Source organism: Mus caroli, unplaced genomic scaffold, assembly GCF_978045245.1.
Source record: "Mus caroli unplaced genomic scaffold, Mus_caroli_1 scaffold_11, whole genome shotgun sequence".
Classification (NCBI taxonomy): domain Eukaryota; kingdom Metazoa; phylum Chordata; class Mammalia; order Rodentia; family Muridae; genus Mus; species Mus caroli.
The window spans coordinates 54,148,293-54,165,149 of NW_028227266.1; the positions used below are offsets into that span (position 1 = coordinate 54,148,293).

Consider the following 16,857-nt stretch of genomic DNA (forward strand, 5'->3'; position numbering starts at 1 on the left):
TTATTAGGTTTCCTCCTCGATGTGGATGCAACTAGACAAAGTTGTCTTGTACAAACAAGGCCACCCAGCCATCCTTGCCAGTGCCAGGGATTCAAACATGACAGAAAACACTTCCTTCCGTCAGTGCTTCTTCTTAGTGCACAGCAAGGAGGAAAACAACAAAACAGAATGATCCCCCGAGAGTTACATCATGTTGTCTGTCTGTCTATTTGTCTGTCTGTCTGTCTGTGTGGAAGGCCCTCACTCAGCATCCAACCAGTGCCATGTCCTACCATAAACATGGTCTTTGCTTTTCAGTAAGTCATGACTAGACAAATTGGAGTTGGTATCACTGCCAGTTATGTCTCAAAGAGAGCCAGGGGACAGAGTGACTCACACAGATCACAGATGTACCCGCAATGTCTCACACAAGAACCATCTCGGCTTTCCTTTGGTTCCTTATCATGTAATCAGAACCAAAAGAGATGTCTAAATATGGTTTTGAGTTCTGTGGTTGTACTTCTACTGGTGGGCTAGGGAGATGAACCACTTCCATACTAGAACTACTACAAGTTACCTTCATTCTTTTTATAGTGGGGATACAATATCATCCACAATTACTGATAATAAATGTAATTATTAAATTTACACAGTACCAGTTTTAGGGCCATGGGCCTCTTCTGCTAAAATCACAGACGATGTTACAGGTCTTATGCAGTTGATGACAGAGCAGCTAATTCCAAGGTTTCTCATCATAGCAGCAACTGGAATGCACAAACAACAGAAACACTTAGGTCCACAGGATTTACTAGAGACAAACAAGAAACAAAAAATTGTTCTGTCTTTAACGTTTGATCTCATTACTGATTTGCAGGCATGCTCGTCTGATTCAGAATGTCACCTCTGGAAAGTTATGGAAGTCAGTGTCCACTTAATAGAGATGTGGCATGGTCAGTGTAGGGGAGGTCTCAACTCACATGGATGAGAGACAGTTATCAACAGAGCAGTGTGAATGTGTGAGATAGCCAACATCCACATCACTCTCAGAGCCATGTGAACACACTGATTTCTGTGCAATTGCTCAGTTCTACACTCTCTAAATATAACAATACAGCTTCCTAGGAATGCATATTAACTCTAAGGAAACTAAAAAGGCAAATGAAGAAAAAGTCCCTAACAGCACCTAACCTAAAAAGTCCCTAACTGGCACCACAAAGGTGTTCTCTTGTGTTTGGGGATACCAGAAAATCAGCTGGATGGTGATGGTTAGAACCACAGACTGTATTTGGTTGGCTTCTGGAAAGGAGCTATGCATGTGTCTTTCATTATTTACACAATGTAACACTTTATAGTTCACAGACATAGAAGTATTATCTTCACAGAAGAAAGGCATCAGTAGAGTAGAAAGCACTCAACATCTCCTACTATGACATGAGTTATAACATGAAGGCACTGTAGACGTTACCTGAGAAGTTACTGTCTCTGTGACAAAGTAGCTCATAATAAACAAACAAACAAACAAACATGGATGCCCCACTTTTCAAATCCTCCTACAAAACGTCACCATTCCTCCCAAAGAAGTAGTGTAAGGGACCATAGTGAGTAGGTCTCTCAGGTATTGTCTTGGGGCTTGCCTGGCTGGGAAAGGACAGTATCTGAAAATGAGATTGACTTCCTGATAATCCCAGATCCCCTGCTAGAGTGGGAGGTGAATAAACCTATGAACATCCAGTCCACATTATGCACTATTGAATATCAAACCCAGAGGGCCCTGAGTGAAAGTCTGGTATTCCAATAACATATCAAAAACACAAACAAAACCACAAAACCTGCACACCATAGCTTTCCATCGTTCACAGTTGTGAATGACTGTCACCTGATCCCCAGCTCCTACCTGTGGGTTTTGATCACTGAAACAGACAAGGAACTGCTCATGTTTTCTATAGGTGGGATTATTTCTGGGTACGGGCTGGAAAGCTGAATGGATCCTTGAAATATAACAGCTCATGTCTCCATGAGGAGATAAGTTGAGTTTATGACTAAAAATGTCACGTTTATACCAAGTAACTGAGAACACATTTTGCTCTTGTACTGGACACTCACCTCCTGTCCTGGGTGGTGATTCTATAGCAGGGTATACAGAGAAATGAACCCACCATACATGGCTATGATGAGCTTTTAACTAAGTAATGCAGGTAAAGCATAGTCTCTGATATTTTCATTGACAAAATTGGCAGGAGTAATTGGCATATCTTTTGGGAGAAAACACATAAAGACATTTTCTGATACAGGAAATCTCAAGGCCACTAAGGTGAATGCAGGAACAACATACACATGACCAGGATGTGTATCCGTTGTTGTTTTACCTAACTTCACAATCTTATTGCTATTCGGTTGCTTTGAAAAGAATAAGAAGCCAATAGGACCCCACAGACATGGTGGCAGCATCCACAGGTTCAAACCAGACAAGTCCCTGGGTCTAGAGGGGAAGTGGACATGGGCTCCAGTTACTAACCAAGAAGCTCTCTGCAACTGCAACCACTTACAAGGGAAAAATTAGCTTTCTGCAATGGAGTCTCACTGGATATATAAACCACACTTCGGATATGCCCTGGCCCAACAATAGATCCAACACACACACACACACACACACACACACACACACACACACACACACACACATGCACGCACACTAAAAAACAAAAAAATTAATAACTCACTGACATTTTAGTAGATTTTTTGGTCTCATGTAGTTTTGTTCTATCTTAATAATCTTTTTGTATATTTTGTATGTTATGGTTTCTCATTCTGTGTTTCAACAGTTGTGTGTGTGTTTCTCATGCTTTTTCTTTGTTTTATTTATTTTTATTCTTTTTTTCCTGCCTGTCTGTTTTCCAAGGAATGATTGAAAAGCGCACTAAGTTGGATGGGTTGGAGGTTGAGGGAGAGATTAAAGGAAATGGGAATGGGAAACAAGATTATTTCTCGAAAATGGAAATAAATCTGTTTATAAGGAAATACAGAGTGGAGAACTTGACAAAGACAACGAGTAAGAACACAGATCTTAGCAGGGCATGGTGGCGCACGCCTTTAATCCCAGCACTCGGGAGGCAGAGGCAGGCGGATTTCTGAGTTCGAGGCCAGCCTGGTCTACAAAGTGAGTGCCAGGACAGCCAGGGCTACACAGAGAAACCCTGTCTCGAAAAACCAAAAAAAAAAAAAAAAAAAAAAAAAAAAAAAGAACACAGATCTTATCTACAGTATGTCCTGAGAAAGGCACTCCAGAATACGTACAGAATCGGTTCTTCCTTGTCTGGACCTGAAATTTAGAGAAAACACACTTAGGCCCAGATCATAATGAGATGTTTGCACAGGTCTTTGGTTTTTCTAGTGTCTCAGGGAAGTGGTAAACAGGACTGGAAAGAATAGCAAAGTCAAAAGTTCTATATTAGTCTATTTATGATACTCTTAGAAAACACCTGAGGCAGGGTACTGTGTGCAGAAAATAATTAATTCTTTACACTTTTGCCCATTTAGCCCAGGTCAGGCAAACCTATCCCTTTTTCCTCTGCTAAGAATTCCCTCAAAGCTACTTTGAAACATGGCAGGGAAACATTATGACAACCTGGTGCTCTGAGATGAATCCCTTCTAAGGAGTGCCTCTGCAGCCCAATTATCTACTCTAACTTCATCCTTGAAAGTTCTAACTGCCTCACTGTCCTTTAATGGACCTCAGAATCTTCTGCCACATCAATATTTGGGGAAACTCACTCCACCTGTATTAATCTTAAAAGACACCCAGCAGAAAGACAAGAGGACAGTTGCAGAAGAAACCGGACCTTTCCCCATACAATAACCTGTCAGCCTCTTATACATGATTTCATCTAAACTAGAAGTTGTCTCATGAAAGTAATCTTTCTAAGAAAAAGGAAAAGCCATCTGACCTTAGTATCCAGTGTTGTTGCCTCCATTCGCTCCTCCCCATTCAAATCTAGGGGGCAGAAAGAACTTTCAGCTCATGACATCACTTGTCATGGGTAGGGGTTTTCATGTTGGCAGGGACAGGGACATCTGGATATAGTCTATATGTCTTGCCTCAGTGCGTATAATTAACAAACATGGTTGAAGCTCTATAAAACCATACTCACAGCCTGGGAAAGGAGAGCAGTGCAAGATCTCCAGAAGAAATGTTGTTCTCCTAAATAAGATGACTCTAAAAGCCCTGGCACATAATCCACCTTGGATACAGTCAACACTAAGTAAAGCTTGTGTTGAATGACAGATTATTATCACTTTCTGGAAGCTTTCAAGACTTTCTAGATCTCCCCTAACTTCTTCCGACCTCTACACAACAACATAAGTAGATTCTGTAATCATTTACCATCATCTTATGTTTTTACTTTGCTCATTTATCACTGTGCGTGGAGGTACACATCCAAAGTGTATATGTAAGAATGCATGCTATGTAGCTTCTGTCTGGGGTCAAGGACAAGTTGTGGAGTTGATTCTGTCCTTCACCTTCATATTGATCTGAGAACTCTCACTCAGGTCCCAAGAACTGTAAGAAATATACAGCTAGCCATTGAATCATATTTCTATATAGACTATAAATACTACAGCATATAGAATTTGGATCTTGACATGTACACATTGTTCAAGAAATTTAATGTACTATCAGGCACAAGATGTAATGACACTAAATTATTCACCTTTGATCCACAATACATTATTGATGAGTGCAAGATACTGACATGTTTACATTTTAAAAATAACCATCACACACTTTTTCACTCCTGCTAGTTTTCCTTTCCTGGGTCATCCTTTTGTGAGGTGGATGTAAATACAAACTGTTCAGTGTATGTGATGCTACTTGTATGGATATGATTTTCAGAGCTGATCGCTCATTATCCGACAATGAGGTCAGGGGTAGAGGGAGGAGTTCATCTTTGAAGAAGACGATTTCTCCTGTTCTCTTACTCTCCAGGAGTCTACACTTCCTTACATATTGGTGGGGCTCTCAGAGTCTCCTCTTCCATGTTAGCATTAGTATTGCACGTACTTCACACCAAGTATTGAATATCAACCGTACCTTTATTAATTGCACAGTCCTTTCTTGCAATGTCTGCAATTGATCTGTTAAGAACCATATTGGAGGACTCTGTGCGCCGAAGACGAAGCCTTCGCAATATAGCTTTAACTGGAATGCATTCAGAACAAATAAGGTTCAGATCAATGGAATTTAAAAAAACAAACAAACAAAACCAAGAAAATCTAACAACTGGTATGTGGATACCATGTGATCTCAATAGTGACTTTCAATCATACTTTTCTGAAATAATGTTACTTTCAGAATATCACAATATCGGTGTACATTTAACACAAGTATGGCATGGTAAGGTCTCAGTTCATGGGAATGACATAGTATTTACAGAGTATCAATGGGACACAGTGTGTGAGGTATCCATTTAGATCCATGTAAACCTAGTGAGACTTACACAACTTCTGGGTACAGCATTGTTGGTGCTATGACCACTATAGCCCAAGCACTTACATTTAGCATGATGAATCTTAGAAAGTAAATGAACATAAAGCCAGAAAAAACACCACTAGGCCTAAAGGAGTGCTCTCAGGTATCTGCTCAATGCCTGAAGAGTCAGCAGGGCAGCAGTGGTTGGGTCCAGCTTCAGACCAGTAGGCAGTGGCTGTTCTTTTCATTCTTCACCTAACCATGATGTTTTATAACCTGTGAAGACTGTATAATATCACATTCAAATAGAGAAGTAGGCAGGAGGCTGTCTTCATTCCACTTTGACATAATTACCCTGAAGAAAAAACTCAGAAGAGGAATAGATGTTCTACTTTTTTTTTCAGTTCCTAATTTAAATACTAACAATTTTCTCCAAGAGAAGTGATAAGACAGACTTTGGATAGATCCAATGCCTCCTTTTGCAATCCATGCTTACCATCCAATGACCCCACAATGACTCTGACTCCAGCCATTCTAACACAGCTGTTATATTATAGTGTCAGGGGAGAGCATTTCCCTTGAGTTGATATATTCTGGATAAGCCTTCAAACTCAATGAACAACACAAGAACTCTGGTGATTTGGTGATTTAATGGATGTGTCTGTGTACATCACTTTCTAGATGACTACTGCCATCCACACTGTCTGTGAAGTCATAATGAAGAAGTGTCCCAGAGAAGGTCAGAGCCTTCAATAAGTCTGAGTATGCACCTCTCATCTGCATTCTTCCTCAACAAAGTTCCGTTTCTAAACTACAAACTCTACTATCCTTACTTCAATCCTGAACAAGACACACATTCCTATCTGCCTTTAACCACAACAATCTGTAGTGGATGTCAACTTAGATATGTGCCCACAGTCACAAGGCATATAAAAAAATAGTGACATGAAATCACATTATTTGATGGTGAATGTATACATCTACTGAGTGTACTGGCTCCCTATACACTCATAATAGCCAAGATGGGAATAGCAGCAGTGAGGCGAAGTAGCCTTCAGGCATAAAGTATAACTCATCATGAAAAGAAGTACGGTCCAAATAATGAGACCATATTTATTACGTAGTGGACATGAGTCTGAAATGTGTGGCTTTTGGACTTACATTAATAGCATCTATAGCACTAAAGCATTTGTCTAGAATAAGCCATGTTGAAGTAAAAACCCACTCACCACACCTGCCCACCATGATTTCTGGTGTAGAGTCTCCCATTGTCAAAATCAATTTGACAAGAAGCAGAAAGGCTTTTATTTTTCTGGGTTGTTTTGTTTCTGGTGGCTGTTTTACTGTTCCCAGACAGGGTTTCCTGGCACAACCAGGATTGACCAGGAAATGCCTCAGACTGATCACCATGCATTCCTCACTACGGTGCTAGGATTAGAAGACTGTGCACCAACTCCCCATCTATGCAGTGCTAAGGATTTAACCCAATGCCTTCTGCATGGTAGGCCAGTTTTTTGTAAGATAAACACACTGGGCCTACCTGGGCTTTCTCTAGCTTTTAAACTTGTATCTCCAGCACAATGAATGGATGGATGTTCTTTCAGATTTGACCGCCAAGACAGCTAAGGTACTGTTCAGAGTTCACTGTGTGTTGGAATTATTCAGGAAAGCTAGGGTTTCTCCATAATTTCTACCCAAACCTTGATAGAATAAAAGGCACAGTTTATAGTGAGGAAAGCTAGTTTTACACCTCCCATCTGGAAAAACATTTTGTTCTTGTGCTCACTAGCTACCACTCTTGGTCACATGCCCCCATGTCCTGGTAGGTCCTTCTTTAACAGGATACATGCTGAGAAACGAAATCGAGAATATCTGTGGTGAGGTACAACTAATGTGTGAACCCTCAATTTTTTTCATTAACCAATTAGACAAAATTGACTGGCAAATGAAGATATTTTGGGGAAGGACACATATGCAAATATGATCTGTGATACAAAATCCAAAGGCTACTAAAAGAAATGACAGAACTAAAAACACATGACCGTCAGCGTGTCTCTTGGAATACCAGGTTTTCTAAATTATGCTTGCCCTTCTCGTGGCTATCAGGTCACTCAGAAAATGGTCTAGTAAGTGCTTAATTCATATTTACAATGTGTCTTAAGAAAGACATTCTAGAATACATACGGAATCTCTGCTTCCTGGACTGAATCTGCAATTTAGAGAAAAATCTCTTAGGATCAGATCATACTGAGTTATGTTTGTCTATGGTTCTTGTAGACACTTTGAGCAGCGGTAGACAGGACTGGGAAGAGTAGTCAAGTGAAAGATTCTATATTAGTCTCATTGTGTGATACTATGACAAAACACCTGAGGATGGGTACAGTTTAAATAAAAATAGGATTTTTCACACTGCAGCCCATTTAGCCCATATCAGACAATCTTACCTCTTTGTCCTATACTAGGAGATTCTTAAAGCTTTGTTGGGATACAGCAGAGAACTATTATGAGAGCCTGCTCTTGGAAGATGAATCCCTGTTTATTAAGGGGTGCCTCTGTGTCTGGATTATTTACCCTAACCTCATGCTTTAAAATCTCAGTGCCTCGATATCCTTATCATGGACATAAAAATCCTTTACCACATCAATCTTTGGGGAAATACTTTCCAACTGCCTTAGTCTTAGAAATCTCCTGAAGAAAGATAAGACGATACTTTGAGAGAAACAAACTTTTAACAGGTAATATGGGCCAACCTTAGAGTGAAAACAGCTCTAGTTTTAATCTAAACAAAAAAACCTTCTGTCATAAGAAAGGCCCCCTGAAAACAATCTGTAGAAGGTGGCACTGACATTTTTGTATATAGTCCTCCATTAAGAATGACAGGATCCTGTTCCAGATCCTCCTCTTACTGAAAATATTCTTGAATACCTACAGTGTATGTTACCTGATTCATCACTCTGCTGGCATAAAATAGAATATAAAGGAATCCTAAACCTTGCCTTTCTGTGTCTTAGGAAAAGGAAAAAGGTATTTTACCTTCATTAGAGATGTACGTGTCTCCATGACTTGGGGAAGCTTCATCTGGCGCTTGACGGACACCACTAGAAGAACACAAAATAGCTCTAGCTATTGCATAGTTATACCACTTAGTGCATAACAGGGGCTCTTGGCTTGATGTTGACAGAATTCTTTGGATTTAGTCTAAACATTCAGGCTGAATGAACATAGTTCATTAATAAATATGGTCACGCTGATGCAAAATCACCCTCTTGGCTGGAAAACAATTTTAAGAGAAGAACTGGAGAAATAGAAACCTAAGTTTTGCCCTTCTATATAATGTGAATCTGAAGCTACCTGAAAACATTTTATTGAGGAGACAATGAAATAAATGTTAATGATAGGTTTCTGCTACTTCTTCAAAATACTTTGACATCAGGACAGCTGGTACTTCCTTCTAGGTATCAGTCAGACCTCTTTTAACTCCATTGTCCAGCATCTAGATCCCACATGCATTAAATGTATATGATTTTTAATGATGTGTGACCTTAATATTGTATTGTGTGTTTGTGTAAATGCAGTGTGTGCTTCTTCATGCTATGTATGATGTAGGTCCAGAAGACAACTTTATGAAATTTCTTTTCTCCTTCATGGATTACATGAGATCTGGAAATCAAGACAGGTAGTCATATTGATTAAGTTTTTCTTTTGTTTTTTTTGTTTTTGTTTTGTTTGGCTTTGTTTTCTTTTGTTTTGTTTGAATGTCTATCTGAGTGCCTGCAGTGCCTGTATGGATGTGCACCAATTCCATGCCTGATGATATCAGAGGTTAGCAGTGTATTTGATGCCATGAAACTGAAGTAATGCATAATGGCTGAGAAGCATCTGAGACAACGTTCAACATCCTTAATCATCAGGGAAATGCAAATCAAAACAAGCCTGAGATTCCACCTCACACTATTCAGAATGGCAAAGATCAAAATTTCAAGTGACCGCAAATGCTGGCAACGATGTGGAGAAAGAGGAACACTCCTCCATTGCTGGGTGGAACTGCAAGTTGATACAACCACTCTGGAAATCAGTTTGGCGGTTCCTCAGAAAATTGGACATAGTACTACCAGAAGATCCAGCAATACCTCACCTGGGCATATACCCAGAAGATGTTCCAACTGGTAATAAGAACACATGCTCCACTATGTTCACAGCAGCCTTAGTTATAATAGCCAGAAGCTGGAAAGAACCCAGATGTCCCTCAACAGAGGAATAGATACAGAAAATGTGGTACATTTACACAATGGATTACTACTCAGCTATTAAAAACAATGGATTCATGAAATTCTTAGGCAAAGGGATGGAACTGGAGGATATCATCCTGAGTGAGGTAACCCAATCACAAAAGAACTCACATGATATGCACTCACTGATAAGTGGATATTAGCCCAGAAACTTAGAATACCCAATATACAATTTGCAAAACACATGAAACTGAAGAGGAAGGAAGAACAAAGTGTGGATACTTCATCCCTACTTAGAATAAGGAACAAAATATCCATGTAAGGAGTTACAGAGACAAAGTTTGGAGCTGAGCAGGAAGAAAGGACGATGCAGAGACTGCCCCATCCTGGGTCCCATACCATAATCAACCACCAAACACAGACACTGTTGCATATGCCAGCAAGATATTACTGGCATGACCCTGATATAGCTGTCTCTTGTGAGGCTATGCCAGTGCCTGGCAGATACAGAAGTGGAGGCTCACAGTCATCTATTGGATGGAACACAGGGCCCTTAATGAAGGAACTAGAGAAAGTACCCAAGGAGCTAAAGGGGTCTGCAACACTATAGGAGGATCAACAATATGAACTAACCAGTACCCCATAGAACTGTGTCTCTAGTTGCATATGTATCAGAAGATGGCCTAGTTGGACATCAATGGGAGGAGAGGCCCTTGGTCTTGTGAAGATCATATGCCTCAGTACAGGGGAATGCCAGGACCAAGAAGCAGGAGTGGATGTATTGGGGAGCAGGGCGGGGGGGGGGAGGGTATAGGGTACTTTCAGGATAGCATTTGATATGTAAATGAAGAAAATATCTAATCAAAACTAATAGCCAGAAGCTGGAAAGAACCCAGATGCCCCTCAACAGAGGAATGGATACAGAAAATGTGGTACATTTACACAATGGAGTACTACTCGGCTATTAAAAAGAATGAATTTATGAAATTCTTGGGCAAATGGATGGACCTGGAGGGCATCATCCTGAGTGAGGTAACACAATCACAAAGGAACTCACACAATATGTACTCACTGATAAGTGGATATTAACCCAAAACTTAGGATACCCAAGATATAAGATACAGTTTGCTAAACACATGAAACTCAAGAAGAATGAAGACTAAAGTGTGGACACTATGCCCCTCCTTAGAATTGGGAACAGAACACCCATGGAAGGAGTTACAGAGACAAAGTTTGGAGCTGTGACGAAAGGATGGACCATCTAGAGACTGCCATATCCAGAGATCCATCCCATGATCAGCATCCAAATGCTGACACCATTGCATACACTAGCAAGATTTTGCTGAAAGGACCCAGATATAGCTGTCTCTTGTGAGACTATGCCGGGGCCTAGCAAACACAGAAGTGGATGCTCACAGTCAGCTAGTGAATGGATCACAGGGCCCCCAATGGAGGAGCTGGAGAAAGTACCCAAGGAGCTAAAGGGGTCTGCAACCCTATGGGTGGAACAACATTATGAACTAACCAGTACCCTGGATCTCTTGACTCTATCTGCATATGTATCAAAAGATGGCCTAGTCGGCCATCACTGGAAAGAGAGGCCCATTGGACATGCAAACTTTATATGCTCCAGTACAGGGGAAAGCCAGGGCCAAAAAAATGGGATTGGATGGGTAGGGAAGTAGGGGGGAGTGTATGGGGGACTTTTGGGATAGCATTGGAAATGTAATTGAGGAAAAGATGTAATAAAAAAAAAAAGAATTCAGTTGGAATTTTGATGTGGATTGCATTGAATCTGTAGAACTCGCTTTCGCCAAGATAGCCATTTTTTATTATATTAAACATGTCAATCCATAAAAAACAAACAAACAAACAAAAAACAATCAAAACTAAAAATAAAATGGCATTGCTCCCTGGATAAAATAAAATAAAAAAATAAATATATACAAAGTTGAAAAGACTAATAGTATTACATTTCAAAAGGAGCTGCTATAGTTGCTAAAGCCCCTTGTGTCTCTTTTCCACTGTGGTGCACTGATCCCCTTGTACTATAAGCAGGAATCTTACCAAGCTTTCAGTCAGGTAGTTTGGCAGCAACAGGAAATCAACTAATATGCCATGGTTCAGTCACCACCTCTGCCCACTTGGAAGACCTTTAATTGCCATTCTCTCTGCCTCAACCACCCAAGCAAAGAAATAGCCCTACTGCACCCAGACCTTCTCACTGGATCTGACTAGGAAGGCCAATATCTACCCCTACCATGGTCATTTCCTTGAAGGCTAGTCTCCATACATAAGCAATTTTCAGGCTCTTCCATATGGAATCTGGGAGACAGCCAGTGGAGAGAGTCTATGGTAGGTGCCTATAGTAGGAAAAGCCACACTGCCTCACACAAGAACCACGTCAGCTCTCCTTTGTTCATATCATGCAATCAAAACCAAACTAAGAGTTTAAACACTTTTACATTGTGCAGCTGAACTTGTACAGGTAAGCCAGAAATAACCTGCAAGATAATTTTCACATTCTTTTCACAAAATTGTTGTATAATCACAAGTACTATTAATAACAAACTGACTACAGCATCCCCATGCATCAGTGGTGCTGCATGACTTTGCTGCTCTATTCTCTATCAGATGCCTGTGTCCATGTCCTTCTACTGAAGCCGCTTACTGCTTCTATGGACTTTGAAAGAGAAGTTGAACTTTAAAGTGGCTGACACTATTTGAAGACTGTGGGACTTTTAACATTGTACACTATTTTATATTACACCAACATGGGATCTTGGAGAAAAACAGGCAAGACTTTGATTAACCGTGGCATGCTTATGTCTCAATGCCTATTTACATTCTTATGGCCAAGGGTAGAATACAGTGCTTTGGATAACAAATGTCACTCAAAGTTCATGCATTTACATATTCGATTCCATAGGTGGTGGCACTGTTTGGGAGAGGTTGGAAGACTTGAAGCCTTACTTGGCGAAGTACATCATTAGGTCTGAACTTTGTAAGGTTGTAGCCTCACCCCACTTCCATCCAATCTTTTCTGCTTTCTGGATGTAGTTGAAAATGGGATCTTGGCTTGTTTTTCTGCCCCATCTATTCCAAGCCTCCCCCACAAATAGACTGTAGCACTGGAACAAAAGCCAAAACGGGTTTTTTCTTCTCTTTTTGAATGTGATATTTTATGACAGTAACAAAAAAGAACCAAGCAGAAATTGGTACCAGAAAGCTGGGGCATGGATGTGACAGACAGACCTGACCATGTTCCTTGATGGAGGATTATGGATATGTAGAACTTTGACATGAAAGAACCATTGAGTGTTTAAAATGGAATAAGCTCATGAGTAGGATGTTGGAAAATAATGCTAAAAGAAAGACAAGGAAGAAATCTTGGTTTGTGGGGTTTCAGAGAGCAGCAAAGTCTCCTTGGAGCTACTTGAATGAAGTTTGGGTTAGGACTCTGGAAGAGAGCCCTGTGCTTTACAGGGATAATAGCTCTTGGGTAGCCAGGGCTGGGAAATGAGATGAATAGAGAACCAGCATGGACCCTGAGGTGAAATCTTCCAAGAAGTTTGTCCTTGAAGTCAGCACACAGAAGCACTGGCTCAGAGAGGCCAAGCATGAATCTGGAGTGGCACCGAAACTTGGTAATGTGTCAGTTTCTAATGTGCTACTTGCTGTGGTAGCATAAAAGCTTCAGGATTGAAGCACACATGGAAAGAAGCTGTGGTGTGGCACGAAGTGGGTGGGTCAGAGTCCCTAAAGAGAGGCTAAGCAAGGCCATGGGGGGAAAATCCAAGCTAATTCCAGGGAGACCTCTGTATATTGGAGATGACAGGATACCGAAAGCAGTGAACTTGGAGTGGAGCTGGCATGAGCCTCCAATAGGAGGCACAAGTGCTGTGGGTGTTTGTCTGGGAAACAGCTCTGAAAGCTTTTAAAAGCAGAAGATGATGAGTACTTCCTCGATGTTGGATATTGACCTTCTTGTATTATTTTCTTGTGAGTTTTGTTTTGTTTTCCTTTCTTTTCACTGTGGCCTTCTTATTGCTTCTTTGAACTAGGAGCATTTAAAAGTTGAGTTTTCCCAGGAAACTGAAGTTAAGAGATTGGAAGTTTTAGGACAACTTGAATTTTTAAATGGTTGGCATTATTTGAAGACTGGGGACTTTTAACACTGTACACTATTTTATTTCAACATGAGACTACATAGAAAGCCAGGCAGGGCGATGATTCAACAGTGGCATGCTTCTGTGTCATTTTGATATGAACAGTGCCATTTAATCCTCATCGTCTACTCCCACACCTAGGAAGATGGAATCAAACCTGAGGAGTTGCTTCCAGCAGATTGGCTTGTGAATATGACTATGGGCAAATTCTTTATTGCTACTTGACATTGGAGGGTCCAGAGCACTATGGGTAGTGTTAATCCTTAGGCAGATGTAGCAGTCTTCTGTAAGAATAGTGACTGAGCAACCCAGAGAAAGCAACTCAGTAAGCAGCATTCCTTCATGACCTCTGCTTATGTTCCTGCCTCCAGCTTGCTGTTTGAGCCCCTGACTTCACTTTCCTTGGTAGTGTCCTGTAACTCAAAGATGAAATGAGCCTCTTCCTAAAAGGTACTTTTAGTCAATATGTTTATCATACTAGCGGAAAGCAAAGTCTAACAGGTACCTTTGACAAGATGTAGGACACAGAAAAAAATGAAAAATACTTATTAATGAATACACCAGCAGGACAGAGACATGGGAAGGAAACACGTTTGGCTCAGCTATTAGATGACAGTTACAAACTACATTAAACTCTGGACTAGATGACATGGCCATTTCTTTGTCTAAAGAGTACACTTTCTTCTTACAAAGGGTGAAAGAATAAGAATGAATAATAAAATATTTGGTCAAAGCATTGAGAAGAGCTTAAAGAATGATTTAGCAACACACCCTCATCATTGGTTCTGCCTATTCGGAAGACTCTTAAATTGACTATAAGCCATGGAGAAAGAATAACATGACTGTGCCTAGACCATCTGAGATGACCAGGAATGTCATTACTTACCACTAAAATATTTCTCCCAAGTTGGTCTGTGCAAAGATGTTTTACTTGGGCTGGTGGGAGAATCCCTGCCGACCTTATAATCAGTATCTAGAAGATAGTAAGTGGAGAGAGTGACTCACATATTGGTACCTGTAGTGGATTACACATGCATTGCAAAATATCAATCTCAGCTTTCCTTTTGGTTTTATCATTCAGTGAGCACCACAATAGTAATTTTAATGTTTTAAGTCCCATGTTTGTACTTCTCCATGTAAGTTAGGGAAATTAACACTTCACATATCAAAAGAATTTTCAAGATATCTTCATCTTATTCACAGAGGAGATACCAGAAAATATACAACTATTATTAACACAAAATGTAAACAATGGGTACCCTCAATACCATCAGTAGAATCTCGGGACTTTCATGCCTTCTACAACATCACTTTTCCATGGGAAAGTGGGGACAGCAGCAGAATATGGTGGTTTCCATAGGAAATGCATCTCAAAAGCAGATGTATTTAAACATTTGGGTCCCCAGTTGAAGGTGGGATTTTAGGAAGGTTATAGCATGTTACGGTCTGGAAGTCTTCCTGACCAAACTGCATCACTGGGAGTATGTTTTAAAAGTGGATAGCCTCACCCCCACTTGCAGGCCTGTTCTAATTTCTACATCTGGTTGAAGATTTGATCTCTCAACTTCCTGTTCTGGCTTTTCTGATCCCCAGATTGTCGTACCATTAAAGGTTCTACCTATGGAACTGCAAGACAAGATGCATTCTTTTTTTCCATAAGTTCCTTTTGCGGCTGCTGTTTTGTTATTGAAACCAAAAAGAAACTAATACAGAAATGGGTGGCAGGAAAAACTCTATGTTGTTGCGATCCAACTGACTAGTTTATTTTGAGGATTGTGGAAGCATCTGGAACTCGACTTCAGCCATTGAGTCCTCAGAGCTTCATAGGTGGGCTACAGGTTATAAGATCCTGCTGAAGGGCAGACAGTGTAGGCCTAAGTTGTTTCATACAGCAGCAGAGACTCTACTGGGATTACTATCAGGTGTGAAGTGGAGCTCTCTTGTCTACAAGACAAGACCTGCTACTGCTCATAGAACCACAGAGGGACAACTTACCCAGGATTCAGGAGATGAGTGAGTTATACATATTGAGCATTGCATGTGTCTTAGACTCTGGGGTTTATATTGTGTTTTTATTCTAAGTTTCTTCCTTCTAAGCAAAACAAGGTATGTAACCTCTTTTACATAGAAAAGAAGAGCTTATGGCTAAAGGGCTTTGGATTTCTAAGAAGAACAAGAGCTTTCAAATGGTTAGAATTATTTGAAGGCCATGGGACTTTTTTTGTAATATGATATTAATGTGAGATCTTGGGGACAAGCAATAAAGAGAAGATTATGATTTGTATTTAACAGCAATGTGTTTGGGTATCAAGTTGTAAGTGGTGACTTGTATTGGTTAATCTTCACTGTCAGCCTCACTCACCTGAAAAGAAGGAGCCTAAATTGGAGAACTGTCTCCATCAGATTGGCCTGTAGAAATCTGTGTGGGGCTTGTCTTGATTGCTACTTGATATAGGAGGTTCTAGCCAAATGTGAGTGGCATGCTATTCTTGGAAAGAATGGCTTTAGAAGTATATTAAAGGTGTCTTAGCAAGCCAGAGATCAAGTCGGAAAGGAGTGTTGCCCATGATCTCTGTTTACCTTCCTGTCTCAAGATTCCTGCCTTAACTCGTCTCAATGATGGTCTAAGACTTTAAAATACAATGAAATAAATCTTTTCTTCCCCAAGTTTCTCTTGTTCTTGTGTGTCTCAGAGCAATGGGAAGCAAAGTAGAACAGTGTACCTTTGACAAAGGCAGAACACAGAGAATACCTAGAGAAAACATAAGACACAGGAAAGGACACCTAAATAATGACAACATACATTAAAGTCTGGGACAAATGTCATGGTCATGATGCTGTCCTTGGAGTATATTATCTTCCTTTGTAGCAGGGAAAAAATAAGAAACTGGGTCCTTGTCTTTCTACCTTCTGTCCAGATTATGTGGCACAAGAGGATCCATTTACACAAGGCCTTAAACTATACTGTGTGATTTGGGTTGAGTGGGAAATGTCCCACATAGCCTCAAGTGTT

At 40.4% G+C, this 16,857-nt stretch overlaps 2 long non-coding RNA genes across 2 annotated transcripts; both read right to left on the reverse strand.

Moving 5' to 3' along the window:
- Window positions 1-660: 660 nt before the first annotated feature.
- On the reverse strand, window positions 661-3,972 carry LOC147002025 (uncharacterized). Its single transcript, XR_015044535.1, has 3 exons — window positions 3,924-3,972; window positions 3,274-3,298; window positions 661-743 (listed from the first exon to the last, which is right to left on the reverse strand). It is a non-coding gene; the product is annotated as an uncharacterized LOC147002025 (long non-coding RNA).
- A 3,633-nt stretch (window positions 3,973-7,605) lies between these two features.
- On the reverse strand, window positions 7,606-14,786 carry LOC147002026 (uncharacterized). The gene is made up of 3 exons (XR_015044569.1): window positions 14,731-14,786; window positions 8,480-8,544; window positions 7,606-7,655 (listed from the first exon to the last, which is right to left on the reverse strand). It is a non-coding gene; the product is annotated as an uncharacterized LOC147002026 (long non-coding RNA).
- Window positions 14,787-16,857: the final 2,071 nt, after the last annotated feature.